Source organism: Urocitellus parryii, chromosome 9, assembly GCF_045843805.1.
Source record: "Urocitellus parryii isolate mUroPar1 chromosome 9, mUroPar1.hap1, whole genome shotgun sequence".
NCBI lineage: Eukaryota > Metazoa > Chordata > Mammalia > Rodentia > Sciuridae > Urocitellus > Urocitellus parryii.
This window is the reverse complement of record NC_135539.1, coordinates 54,725,752-54,740,716: the sequence shown is the minus strand read 5'-3', so window position 1 is coordinate 54,740,716 and position 14,965 is coordinate 54,725,752. Positions and strand designations below refer to the sequence as shown.

The 14,965-nt window shown below is 39.3% G+C and overlaps 1 non-coding gene and 1 pseudogene across 1 annotated transcript; one reads left to right on the top strand and one right to left on the bottom strand.

Annotated features, from left to right (window-relative positions):
* Positions 1-452: 452 nt before the first annotated feature.
* On the bottom strand, positions 453-1,898 carry LOC113196984 (non-selective voltage-gated ion channel VDAC1-like; annotated as a pseudogene).
* A 2,416-nt stretch (positions 1,899-4,314) lies between these two features.
* On the top strand, positions 4,315-4,422 carry LOC113196987 (U6 spliceosomal RNA). The gene has a single exon (XR_003302638.1). It is a non-coding gene; the product is annotated as a U6 spliceosomal RNA (small nuclear RNA).
* The last annotated feature ends 10,543 nt before the right edge of the window (positions 4,423-14,965 follow it).

Below are 14,965 nucleotides of genomic sequence, written 5' to 3'. Positions count from 1 at the left end.
AAGGTCTGTCTAAAAAAGTCCCTTTCACATCAGTTTGTACACACCACCAAGCAACAAGCTCCTCATCAATAAGGGTTAGGAAACCAAGGTTTGATTTTCAGGAAGTCACAATTCCATTCATTTACTCAATACAGATTTACAAAGTGCCTATAAATTATCAGCTTCCACTTGCAGGCATTTGTAGAATTTTTTTTTTTTTTAAAGGAAACCTGGCATCTCTAGAGGGGCCACCAGTCTCTCACACACAAGACTACAGCTGAAAGGATCTTTCGTTTGGACTCAGTTTCTTCTGTACCTCTGAAATGGTAACACTTTAAAGCTGAATCCTCTTTCACCTGGAGTTCTAATATGATTTTTAGCAATTCTTGCATCCCAGACCTACAGCATTAAAAGCACACTAAATTCTGAAGGTAGCTATGCTGCAAAATGTTTTAAAATTAATAATTGTACATTTATGCTTGAAATTCCAGTCCTAGACCAAGTTTGTGCCCATAAGCATTGACATTATTGCCACCCATCAAAGTGACAGTGTCAGTGTGATACCCGGCTTTCGGGTCTGAGTGTATCCTAAACCCATCAGGCTGTAGTTGTTCATTTTGGCCTAGAAGCAGGCATCAGGGTCAATCTGATACTTTGCTGCTATTCCAAAGTGAGTATTACTGTTTCCTGCTGTCCAGGCAAGATTGACAGCGTCTTCAGTTTCTTGTTCACATTCTGATAAATGGAGCCACCAAACTCTGTCCCATAGTTCACGTGAGTGTGAAGCTGGATTTCGTCAGTCTTGTAGCCAACTGCAAAATTGCTTTGGGTCACTCGGGACTTTGCAATCTCAAAATTCATCTGGTAGCCAGCCAGTCAGCCCTCATAACCCAGCATTAGAGTGCCCGGCAATGTCAAAGTCCGTACGTCATAGCTCAGGTTGATGTGCTCCTGCTTGTACCCTGTCTTGATTTTAGCATTTTTTCCCCCCAGTGTTAGGTGACAAGTATGAATTGAAGGTCAGCTTCAGTCCACGTGCAAGCTGATCTTTCATAGTGATCTCAGTGCCTAGTGTGTTGTCAATGTTCACTTCTCTGTAAACGTCAGGCCATATTCAATCCACCTGTACTTGTGTTGTGACACCCTCTTTCTCCACAGAAAAGTCTTAACTGGGCTTCACCAGAAATCTTCACTATGGCTGATTTTATGACTGTCAACAAAAGAGTCTCTACAAAAGAGTTCAATGTAGATGAACTTCCTGTTTTCCTGTTGCCCTGTTTTACTTGGCACTGGCAGGGAAGAAATTAGCACTCCAGGTGCTGGACACCCCCTTACTAGTTTTTCACAAACATGTATTCAGTACATTAGTTTGTAAAAATGTGTAAACAAGGCCTCTGGCCTTGAGCTGGGGCTTCACAGAGATGTCTACATTTCTTAGAGAAGTTACCAATTGGGCTCCATGGTAACAGCTGGCAGGCAGAGGAAACAAAGGGGAGAAGAAGCTCTCCCCTTCTCAGGTGTTGTCCTTGAAGGGTTAACTTGCCCAGAACAGTGAAAGAAAAAGCTGCATTTATGTGAACTTTTTCAGACTGTGAACTTCTGAGCCCCTCCCCTTACATGCTGGGTATAAAATTCTGAAACTACCTATTGATTGATTACAGCAAAAGCTGTGCCCTCTGAACCTGACAGCAGCCAAATAAAACTGTTTCCTGCTACCTTCTTTGGTGCCGTGCTCCTCTGTTCCTACAAAACTTGGTTTCCAGGTTACCTGTCACTTTGGTGGTCTCTGAGTTGGCTAGGCCTGAGGTCATAAATTCCAATCCATTCTCAGATTTTGTTTCCAAATCAAGTTTGATTAATCCAAAGCCATAGCCCTTGGAAAATTTGCCAAGATCAGCATATGTGGGAGGCACAGCCATCTTCTGCTCAGAGGCAGTGGCAGTGGGAGCTATGGAAGCGGTGGCCGAGTGCTTTAGTTTTTAAGTTTGGTAAACTTGAACTTCCAAATCTGGTAACACTCTGAACTCAGCAGACTAATATAGAGAGTCACAATTAAAGGATACATATTAAACAACAACAATAAAAACCACAGGCCACAAAACTCTTAAAACTATGAGAATGCTTGCAGTCATTAAACTATCATGTGTAATATTTATTTATCTTTTCTTTGGTGGAGCTGGAGATCAAACCCAGGGAGGGGCCTCATACATGTGAAGTAAGTGCTCTATTGCTGACCTACACACCCAGCCCTTAATTTTTAAGATCACAAACATATAGGGGCTGGGGATGTGGCTCAAGTGGTAGCGTGCTCGCCTGGCATGCGTGCGGCCCAGGTTCGATCCTCAGCACCACATACCAACAAAGATGTTGTGTCCGCCAAGAACTAAAAAATAAATATTAAAAATTCTCTCTCTCTCCTCTCTCACTAAAAAAAAAAAAAAAAAAAAAAAAAAAAAAAACAACAAAAAAAAAACATATAATGAAAATCTACTTTCAAATACTTTTCTACATTTTTAGTTGACAGCAAATTCTGTAACCTGGCAGATTAGTGTTTTTCAGACATAATTACATTGTAGCCACTGTAAGAAAAGAGCCATAAAGATTGGACAACCATGAACCTTGTTTCAAATTGACCTCTATTCAACCCTGGAAATTGCAAGACTTGATAGAATTAATGTACAGACTTGATTATGTTCTGTGAATATTTTTTGGTATAATAATGTCAATAATTAATATTTCTATTATTTTTGTATTTAGTGTAATTATCTGGGTTGCCAGAGGAAGAGCAGCATGGCAAAAACATCAATGTTAATTTATAAAGTATATTTACTGCTTCTTAAATAGTTTATTTCTTGTTGTTTGATAATAAGGAGTGTCTCATTATTTGCCTAGGCTGGCCTCAAATTCCTGGGCTCAAGTGATCCACCTTAGCCTCCATATTAACTAGGATGACAGACAAGCACTACCATGCCTATCTTACATACTTCATTAATCCCTGCAATTGTTTTAATTTTGTTTTATTTCATTTATTTCTGTCTTTTATATATGTGGTACTGGGAATTGAACTTAGAGGTGATATCCCCCTGAGTTACATCCCTAGCCCTCTGAAATTTTATTTTGAGACATGGTTTCATTAAGTTACATAGGCTGGCCTCAAACTTGGAATCCTCCTACATCAGCCTCTTGGAGCTATTGAAATTACAGTCTTGTGCCACCACACCTAACTGTAATTATTATTTTTTATTTATTTATTTTGGCACCGAGGACTGAACCCAGAGTGCAATTAGTCATTGAGACACATCTCTAGCCCTTTTTATTTTTTTTATTTTGAGACAAGGTCGCAATTCCTTGAACTTGAACTTGCAATCCTCCTTCCTTGGTGTCTTAAGTCTCTGAGATTATAGGTATTTACCACCATGCCTGGCTGTAATTATTTTTAAAAACTTTAAAAATAGTTCTCAAATTAAATCCAATGAATATCATATAATACACCTAAAAGTCTTATTTTACAATCAAAAGATTAGAATATTACTTGTTAAAATAGAATACACTTCTCATAACAAAAAGGGCTTATTCTAACAATGGTTGGCCAGGGACTCAAGTCTCCAAAACAAGGAAAGAGTAGCCGTCAAACTCATGTACCCAATTATCAGAAAAAGAAATATTCAAGATAAGCCAAACCGAAAATACATCAAGAACTAGCAAAAGTTAGGTAAAAAGCAACAGGCAGTTGATCAGATCAAAGAGACAGAACCCCAAGACTAGATTAACACAGGGCTGGATGCTATATTCAGCCACCCTTCAGGTCTTTAAGAACTAAAGGAGCCTGGTCCAGTAGTTCATGCCTATAATCCCAGTGATTTGGGAGGCTGAGACAGAAGGATCCAATTTTGAGAACAGCCTCAGCAACTTAGTGAGACCCTGTCTCAGAATTTAAAAAATAAAAAAGCTGGGGTCAGTAGCAAAGTGCCCATAAGTTAGATCTCTAGTAACCTCCCTCACAACAGCAGCAACAACAACAAAAAAAAAACCCTAAAGAAAGGGAGAGGTAAGAAATGAGGAACATAGAGAGATTGCCATTATCAATATACTTCATGTCAGGTGTGGTTGTGCACGCCTGTAATCTCAGCTGCTCAGGAGGCTGAGACAGAGGATCCTAAATTTGAGGCCAGCCTGAGCAATTTAGGGACCCTGTATATACATTTTGCATTGGGAAAGTTCACTGTGACATCTTTATTGCTCTATGAGTTTAGCCCCTCTCACAGCTTTAATTATTTTAGCTGTACAATGGGGATCCTAGCACTGAAATGTTTGTGAAGAATACATCTCCTAAAGGTGCTGGCTTCAACAGTACATATACTAAAATTGAAATGATACATGAAGATTAGCATCACTCCTGCCCAAAGATGATGACAAATTAACAAAGAGAATAAAGAAGAGTTCTCCTTTACATATATATATATATATATATATATATATATATATATAGAGAGAGAGAGAGAGAGAGAGAGAGAGAGAGAGAGAGATACATATATGTATGTATATGAAATGCTTTATGAATATATATATATATATATATATATATATATATATATATATATATCACTCTATCACTGCATTATATCCCCAATCCATTTACAAATTTTATTTTGAGACAGGTTCTCACTAAATAGCACAGGGTGGCCTTGAACTTGAAATCCCCTGTCCCAGCCACCCAATTAGGAAGTTATTCATTAAAGATTAATCCCTTTGGGATTGGGATTGTGGCTCAGTGGTAGAGTGCTTGCCTAGCATGTTCAGGGCCCTGGGTTCAATCCTCAGCACCACATAAATAATAAGGGTGCTCCTTACATTTTGAATTTACAATATGTAAATATCATACCAAAAAAATGAACAAATCTATCTCCCTTTTCTTCTGTTACTTTCCTCCCTGGAGAGTTGGGGGTTTTTATTGGGGTTTGGTTTTGGTTCTAGTTTTTGGTGCTGGGGACTGACCTCAGGGATTCACATTTGGCAAGCATTCTACCACTGAGCTGCTGCTGCAATCCTTTCTCCCTCCCCCATTTTATAGTTTCAAATTTTCCTCATTCTTTTTTTCACTACTTCTTGGTTGCTAAAGAAAAAAAAAACTTTCCCTTTTACTTTCTTTCATTCTTTTTCATTTAAGAAGCCAGAGAACATGCCTAACTATGTTTGTTAAGCATAAGAATAGAGAAAGTAATACTACTATACCAGGGAAAAAGAAAGCTCCAGAAAGTAAAATTAGGCTTAAAAAAAAAAAGAGCCTGGCATCTGTCTCCTGCCTATAATCCTAGAGGCTCAGGAGGCAGAAGCAGCAGAGGGAGTTCAAAGCCAGCCTCAGCAAAGGCCAGGTGCTAAGCAACTCAGTGAGACCCTCTCTCTAAATAAAATACAAAATAGGGCTGGGAATGTGGCTCAGTGTTGAGTGCCCCAGAGTTAAATCCCTGGTAAACACCCCCCACCACCACTACTGTTATGCTTGAATTCAGGACCCCCAAAGACCACCAGAGACCCAAGATCAATGTAAGCAGCAAAGAGGTGTTTATTGCGAGCTAGCTCGGTCCTCCGCGTGCACACACAGCAACTGGTGACGCTGAGAGGCCCCGAGCCCAGGGTTTGCAGCATTTTTATACATTTTTTGGAGAGGGCAGGGACTTCACATACATCATAGCAAATCATCACACACCGCGGGAAAATCAAATAACAACTCTAAAACATGATTAGCACATTCTCTGGCGGAAACAAGTTGGGTAGGGGTGATTGGTCAGAACAAAAGGGGTATTGGTTTGAACTGATTGGTTTGAGCCAAGAGGGGTGTACGTGCTGAACTACATGGTTTCCCAATATGTTATCAACTACCATAAACTACTGGGAGGGTCATCTGGCATCCCAGGTATTTCCTTGTCTCATGCTGATTGGTGGCTGCTAGGGGGTTGCTATGGATCTCCACCTAGCCTGACTGAGTCAAGGACACCTGGGGCAGCAGATCTCTCCTGTTATTTGTAGATAAACAACTTAGCAGGGTGGGAATGTGCTTAGGAGTGCTCTGTGGGTTTTTCCAAGGACAAAGGTCATGTCCCTTTCTTGGACAGGCTTTGCTCTGAGATAGAGGCTGGTTTTTCACTACCACCAAAACAAACAAACAAACAAAAAAAGAGTCAATGCCATCAGCCTCTAAAGAATATTAAGGTGCCTAGTTTTATTTAGAATTTCCATAAAAATCTTCATTGGTGACCTAAATCTTTCTTCAACTAATCATCTTCAGTATACAAGATTAATACTAAAGTTACTTCTACTTTATATTTGTTCTATTTATTAATTATGAATAATACAGAAATGTATATTTCATGCATTAAGAAATCTTAACTGGAGTGTAGTGTTTACCTATCATGTGCAAGGTTCTGGATTCCATCCCCAACACAGGGGAAAAAAGAAGAAGAACAACAACAATAAAGAAAGCATCTATCATAATTTTAATTAAGTAATATGTCAAGGGCTGGGGATGTGGCTCAAGCGGTAGCGCGCTCGCCTGGCATGCGTGCGGCCCGGGTTCGATCCTCAGCACCACATACCAACAAAGATGTTGTGTCCGCCAAGAACTAAAAAATAAATATTAAAAATTATCTCTCTCTTTCTCTCCTCTCTCACTCTCTCTTTAAAAAAAAAAAAAAGTAATATGTCAATATGTAAAGTCCATCTCTTCTGCCAGAATATAAACTACATGATAGCATCCATCTCATTCAACACTTGCTTCCTTTGTAAGTCTTGAATCCTGGCTTAGGATCACCTATAGGAACATATGACAATCGGTGGTGGTGGTTCATGCCTGTAATCCCAGCAACTCAGGAGGCTTGAGACAGGAGGATTGCATATTTGAGACCAATCTCAAGAATTTTGTGAGACCCAGTCTCAAAATAAAAAACAAAAAGGGAGAAGGGCTGGATGGAAGAGCGCCCCTGGGTTCTATCCGCCTCCACCACCACCAAAAAAAAAAAAAAAAAAAAGAGGAATATATGACAATATGGAAAAAGTGTTAGGAAGTAAGAAGTTCCCAGAGGCTGGGGATGTGACTCAGTGGGAGACTGCTTGCCTAGCATGCATGAGGCCCTGGTTCAATTCCCAGAACCACACAACAACAACAACAAAATCCCAAAGAGATTGAAGCCAGAAGTAGACATGCAGTCAGTATAGATAGGTAGAGTCGTGCCAATTTTGAATGGCAAATTGGAGACTGTCCCCTGAAGCATTGAAATGATTGAAATGTTAATTTCTTCAGAGCCCTTCCTCCACCCTTATCAAGAACTTCCTCCTGTAGCTAAGGTAACTTGACCCAGGAATTGTCCCTCCCTACAGGGAGAGTAAATTTTTTTTTTTTTTAATAGAGAGGAGAGAGAGAGAATTTTTTAATATTTATTTTTTAGTTTTCGGTGGACACAACATCTTTGTTTGTATGTGGAGCTAAGGATCGAACCCGGGGCACACGCATGCCAGACAAGCACGCTACCCCTTGAACCACATTCCCAGCCGGAGAGTAAAGTTCTTAATTAAGGTGTCCTGGGCTGCCTTTCCCCCTTCAGCCCTTCCCCCTTCAGCCCACCTGTTTCCCACCTCTGACCAGGCCCTCAAGTATTCCTGCCTAGTCACTTACACAGGAAGGAGAAAGACAAGGGGAAGAGGGCAGGAGAACAAAGGAAGCCGAGGACATATTAAAGGACACAAAACCCTGCTTCTGGGTATACCAGGATACCAGCTATGGCCCCCTTCTCCCTCTCAGGAGAAGTCTATGTTACCCATTTTTAAATAAACCCTGCTTTATATGCTTGCCTCCTCGTGCTTCTCTAATGTTCAAACTTAAACATGTGAAGAAGCAGACAGAACTCATACTCACCCATAACTGTTGGTATCAAGATCATGTGGTCACATTAGGCTTTAAAATTCCTATTTGCGTTTGCTTGACTTATCTAGTTCAGTGCCAAGTGCTAGACTGTTTAATAACTTTTTTTCTAAAGTGATAAGGACTGAGATGACTTGTGGAAAATGTACTTGAAAAGGAAAACAAAGGATTAGGCCGTGTGTCTCTGTAAAGCATAAGAGAATGACATTTATATGGTTTTGTATGTAATATGCCTCATTTTAAGCATATTCATAAGCACTCCAGAATTCATCAAGATCTTGATCCTCACATATTTGTCTCATATTTTGCAGGTTATAGCGCCATCATGTGGATATTTTGTTTTTCTCAAATAAGATGAAACAGTTTTTTTTTTTTTTTAAAGAAAGAGTGAGAGAGTGTGAGAGAGAAAGAGAGAGAGAATTTTTAATATTTATTTTTCAGTTCTCGGCGGATACAACATCTTTTGTTTGTATGTGGTGCTGAGGATCGAACCCGGGCTGCACGCATGCCAGGCGAGCACACTACCGCTTGAGCCACACCCCCAGCCCAAGATGAAACAGTTTTATAATAGAAATTGGACGACTATCATCGGAAAACCCAACCATCCCACACCAAGAATGACTGCTTATAATTTAGTATTGCTTTCTAAAACTAGCAGTGTAAAGATTCACTCAAGGACTTCTCAATCTGAATTTTGAGCATGCAGAACTTGGAAAGTCATTTAAATGAAAAAAAGATGCCTGAATACCATAATTTAGGGATACATGAAACCTAGGCATGTTTGTGCACACCTGTAACCCCAGCAACTTGGGAGGCTGAAGTAGGAGGATTTAAAGTTCAAGGATAGGGCTGGGGATGTGGCTCAAGTGGTAGCGCGCTCCCCTGGCATGCGTGCGGCCCGGGTTCGATCCTCAGCACCACATACCAACAAAGATGTTGTGTCTGCCGAGAACTAAAAAATAAATATTAAAAATTCTCTCTCTCTAAAAAAAAAAAAAAATAAAATAAAGTTCAAGGATAGCCTCAGCAAAACACTGACTAAAAAAACTAAAAAAATAAAAAAATAAATTAAAGGATCAAGCACTTGCATGGCATGTATGAAGTTCTGGGTTCAATCCTCAGTCCTGGCCTGGGATGTACTCAGTGGTAAAGCTCTTGCCAAGAGTATAAAGCCTTGAATTTAAACCCCAGCCCTGCTCCCCCAAAACCCCTTGTACTAAGAGAAAGAAAAAAAAAAAAAAAAAGATTGGGGTAGTCTGAACAGATGTTTAGTTTTCTTTATTTTCTTGCTTTTTGTTTTTGTTTTTAAAATTTTCTTCATCTTCCCAACTTGCCCACCCCTCCAGTGCTGAGGGTTAAGCCCAGGGCCTCTCATATGCTAGGGAAATACTCTACCACTGAGATATGCCCAAACCTTCTTCATTTTCATTATTTCTGGATAAGAAAAGGAAATAGTGGACTGTAAAAAAACAAACAAACAAACAAAAAACTGGGGCCAGTCTTTTTTGCCATGTTCTGAATAGATAAAAGTAAAACATAATTATTTATGTAAAGAATAATAAAAAAGGGGGCTGGGGATGTGGCTCAAGCGGTAGCGCGCTCGCCTGGCATGCGTGCGGCCCGGGTTCGATCCTCAGCACCACATACCAACAAAGATGTTGTGTCCGCCGAGAACTAAAACATAAAGATTAAAAAATTCTCTCCTCTCTCAAAATAAAAAATAAGACTGGGGATGTGGCTTAATGGTTAAGCACCCCTGGGTTCAATCCTCAGTATCAAAAAAAAAAAAAAGAATTCTTCTGTTTTCCAACTTTATTTAGCAGTTAAAGTCGTTTTTAAGACAAAAATAACAGGGCTGATAAAAACAAGCCCGCTGAGAATGAGTAGTACTACCTCCTCTAAGAAGGAGGTTTGTAGTTAAAAATGTCCGTTGTGTTTCCCAATTAGAAGATCATGTAACAAACCGGGCACAGTGATACACACCTGTAAACACAGCTATTCCAGAGGCTTAGGCAAAAAGATTGCAACTTGCAGGACAGCCTGGGAAATTTAGCAAAATTCTGTCAAAAAAAAAAAAAAATGGATACAATGGTACACACCTGTAATCCCAGATATTTGGGAGGCAGGGGCAGGAGGATAAGTTCCAGGTCAGCCTGGGCAACATAGTGAGACCCTGTATCACAATACAAAAAATAAAAAAGCCTGAGGGTGTAGCTCTGTGCTAAAGTGGCTCTGGGTGGAATCCCTAGTAGGGAAGGAAGGGAGGGAGGGGTGGAGGAGGAGAGGGAAGGGAAGGGGAGGGAGAGAGAAAGGGAGAGAGAGAGTGAGGCAGAGAGAGACAGAAAAGAATGTCACAACCCTCTGCTCCAGTCACAGCTACACTTGATCTTAGTCAAAAGGTGGAGAAGAGATGCCCCTTTTAATGTCTGTAGGATCTGTAGTGTTATCTTATTTTAAGCCCAATATTGGTAATATTTTTCTTTTTCTCTTTTTGTATTGCTGTTTTCACAGAACCTGAATTTGGATTTTTCTGTTGTTTTCTACTGCATTAATTTTTCCCCTTATTTTTATTATTTCCTTTATTTTATTTTCATTGGTTGTAATTCACTCCTCTTAGTTATTTTAGGTGGACACTTTGACATTGGGTCTGAGACATCTGCTTCTCTACTGGAAGCATTTATACTACAAATTTCCTCCTGAGCACTGTTTCAGCTGAATCTTGCAAATTTTTACATGTTGTATTTTAATTTATTTATATTTTTTAATTAATTAATTAATTAATTAATTAATTTTAGTTGTTGATGGACCTTTATTGAATTTATTTACTTATGTGTGGCGCTGAGAACCCAACCCAGTGCCTCACACATGCTAGGCAGGCATTCTACCACTGAGCTACAATCCCAGCCTCTGTATTTTCATTTTCATTCAGATATTTTCTCATTTTCCTGTTTGTTTTCTTCACCATAAAGGTTACATGTAAAGCCTTTTTTTTTTTTTTTTTGGTACTGGGTATTGAGCCCAGGGCCTCACACGTGACACATGTGAGACAAGTGCTCTACCACTGAGCTATGTCCCCAGCTCCTGAAAAACCTTTTTTTTTTTTTTCCCTTTGGTACTGGGGATTGAACTCAGGAGCACTAACCACTGGGCGCATCCCTAGCCTATTTTGTATTTTATTTAGAGACAGGGTCTCACTGAATTGCTAAAAGCCTTGCCATTGCTGAGGTTGGCTTTGAAAAAAAAAAAAAAAACCCTTTATAATTTTGTCTTCAACGGGCTGGGGATGTGGCTCAAGCGGTAGCATGCTCGCCTGGCATGCGTGCGGCTCTGGGTTTGATCCTCAGCACCACATACAAACAAAGATGTTGTGTCCGCTGAGAACTAAAAAAATAAATATTAAAATTCTCTCTCTCTCTCTCTGCCTCTCTCTTAAAAAAAAAATTTGTCTTCAAGTTTCAAAGATATTTTTGCTGAATAAAGAATTCCACATTGATGCTGGGCATGGTGGTACATGCCTGTAATTCCAGCAGCTAGAGAGGCTGAGACAGGAGAATCATGAGTTCAAAGCCAGCCTCAGCAAAAGCAAGGGGCTAAGCAACTCAGTGAGACCCTGTCTCTAAATAAAATATACAAAAAATAGGGCTGAAGATGTGGCTCAGTGGTTGAGTGCCCCTGAGTTCAATCCCTAGTGCAAAAAAAAAAAAAAAAAAAAAAAAATTCTACATTGACAGTTTTTTTTTCTTTCAGTACTTTATAGATGTCTCTCCATTTTTTTGCTGACTTTCTCAGATTCTGATGAATGTCTACTTTCTTCCTTGTATTTTCATTAATATTTTTATTTAAAATTAACACACAATAATTATACATATTTATAGGCTATAATGTGACATTTCAAAGCATGTATACAAAGTATGATGATTAGATTAGGTCAATTTGTTAAGGCGCAATTGCAATAAATCACCGAGGAGTTGATCTTAAAGCAGGAGACAGAAACTTTATTTACCAGTCTGTGGGCCACAGGGTTGGCTGCAAGTCTACCCTTCAATCTCTTCCTGGGGTTTGAGTACACCTTGTATAGTCCAAAACCATATTAATCATAAGTGGTTATTGCTGTGATTCAAAACCATAAACAAACGTCATGAGATATAAAATCATAAGCAGAAGGGGCAGTGGGTCAAAATGTCCCTAGTTGAGTACAAGTTAAAGAATGGTTATGAACATCTAGAAAAATCAATCTCTGACAGGGTATGTTGTCGAAGAAAAATGGGAACCAAAGACAGAACAATTTTACATTGTATAAGAATTGCCATTTTGTGCTGCCAAACATGCTATGCTAAGCAACTATTAATGAGTACAGAGGTGGAGCTTTCCCGTGGGAGGAACAATTTTTACATGATGTGAAGTCTCAGGATAAAATGGAGTCTGTTTGGTCATTGCCCATATAACCTGGCCCATAACAAATCGACATATCTATCACCTCAAATATTTATCATTTCTTTGTGTTGGGAACATTCAAAATCCTTTCTACTAGCTACTTCCAAACATTCAATTAATTATATAAGCTATAGTTACCCTGCTGTGCTGTAGAACACTAGAAATTAGTTTAACTGTACTCCTGGAAGCACCTGGAAGTATCCTCTCATTCTTCCTGTTCCCTTTCATCTAAGTCTGTTTTAATTCTTGAGAGAGAGAGAGAGAGAGAGAGAGAGAGATATCAGTTATGTCCTTTTGAAACTTTTCAGATTGCTAGTGTGGGCTAGGATTGTGGCTCAGGCCGCAGAGCGCTTGCCTAGCATGTGTGAGGCACTGGGTTTGATCCTCAGCACCACATAAAAATAAATAAATATATTAAATGTCTATCAATAACTAAAAACAGTTTTTAAAAAAGATTGCTTGGGCTGGGGATGTGGCTCAAGCTACCGTGCTCCCCTGGCATGCACGGGGCGCTGGGTTCGATCCTTAGCACCACGTAAAATAAAATAAAAGATGTTGTGTCCACCGAAAACTGAAAAATAAGTATTAAAAAAATTCTCTCTCTCTCTTTAAATTTTTTTTTTTAAAAAAAGATTGCTAGTGTAGTGAAGAATAGCTAGTGTAGATGAAAAATAGCTTTTTAATTCCATATTAAGCTATTTTAATTCCATAATTAAGGCAATGATCTTCTGAAGATTCTACCTGATACTCTATGTAATACAAGATCTTTCCTCTGTGATTCATGGAAACATGGATAATTTATTCCCAGTCTAGGAATTGCTCTATTTACTTCTTTCCAGAGATTATTCCCCTATTTTTTTTGTGTGTGTGTGTGTGTATTTTTTTCCCCTGCGAGGTTTTAAACCCACTCTACTGATCTACATTTCTAACACTCAGTTTATATTTTCCAAAACTCAGACAAAGACTTGAGGAAACTTTTTCCCAAGTCCCTAGACCTCTACCTATGACATCTATCCTCTCTAATACTCTCTCCAGCAAATTCTGTTGACCTTGGCCTCCCTCAACTCTGTTATCTACATGTTCAACTCAAGGATAGAGTCGTACTTTCCCTGACACTTTGCAGGCAGTAAGCTGATTTGATTGTGGGGCTCATCTGTATTTTCCTTTTCTTCAAGGAACACAGTCCTACACTGTCTGCTTTGTTATCTGTTGTCTGAAATTTTTTGTTTTATGAAATTTGTCTACTTTTTAAGTTATTCTAGACAGGAGAATAAATCCAGTTCTGATAGTCCTTCTTGGCAGAAAGCAGATTTTAGTAGATGAGATTTCAGCAAGTTTTTGTACTACCAAAAGAATGAAAGACCCTTATTTAATAATAAGCACATGCTATAAAAGGGAATGCAAATGAGAAGCAATTTGATTCACTCTGAAGAACTTCTAAGAGTTTCAGAACAAGGATTTACTAGGGACTTCAAAAGTGGGAACTGAAAATAGAAATTAGTTGAGAATTTCTAGAGGGTAATTAGGCTTTTAGGTTCTTCTTTACACATAGATGTCCTCTTTTCTATGAGATTGAACTCTGTAGAAATTGAATCAAAGACCAAAAGTAGATTTTAGGGAATTAATGGCATTATATATGAAATGATGATTCCCAAGGTAATTGATATATGTTATTTTTAGATTTGCGCACGCACACACACATACATATACACACACATACAACTTTCCATTTAATGTCTCTAATTTATTTTAATTCTATAATTAAGGCAATCGTCTTCTGAAGTAGAGTGGTGAGGCTCTGTCATAGAGTCCTTATTGCAAGCTCCAGCCTGGACTCACGACCTTTTCCGACGCAGTGTCCCGAGGAGTGAGCCCGGGTCCTTTGCTCAGTGAGATTTTATAGGTTTTTGGGGATACTCTATGTGTCACAACATCACACTGCAAATCTTTCCACACCATAGGAAAATCAAACAACTCTTAACATTGATTAGCACATTCACTGGCGGGAACAAGTCCGTAAAGTAAGGGTGATTGGTTAGCTCAAGTGGTGGATACCTTTGAACTGATTGGTTTAGGCCAAGAGTGGTTGCAAGAGTGTATATGCTAAACTTGCAGGGTTCCTAAGCAAGTTATCAATCACCAAAACTACTGGGTGGGCCGCTTGGTATTTCAGGTATCTTTCCTGTCTCACTCTGATTGGTTGTTGCTATGGTTTGAATTAGATCTCAAGCATTCTTTTGTTTTTTTTCAGGAACTTTGCATTTGCTGAGTCAAGAACATCCAGTATGGGGCTGGGGATGTGGCTCTAGCCGTAGTGCGCGCTCGCCCGGGTTCGATCCTCAGCACCACATTCAAACAAAGATGTTGTGTCCGCCGAAAACTAAAAAATAAAAATTTAAAACAAAACAAATAAAAAAAAAAACATCCAGTATGGACAAAGGACTCAGCAGGGTAGCTTAAGTGCCTAGGAATGAGTTTTCCAAGGATGAGGGTCACATATACACACACACACACACACACACACACACACACACACCCTTTGGACAGACCCTGCTCTGAGGTACAGGTTAGTTTTTCAAAATGGAGTCACATTAGTTTCTCACTGGCACCTTGGTCTTAGATTTGACTACTGAACTA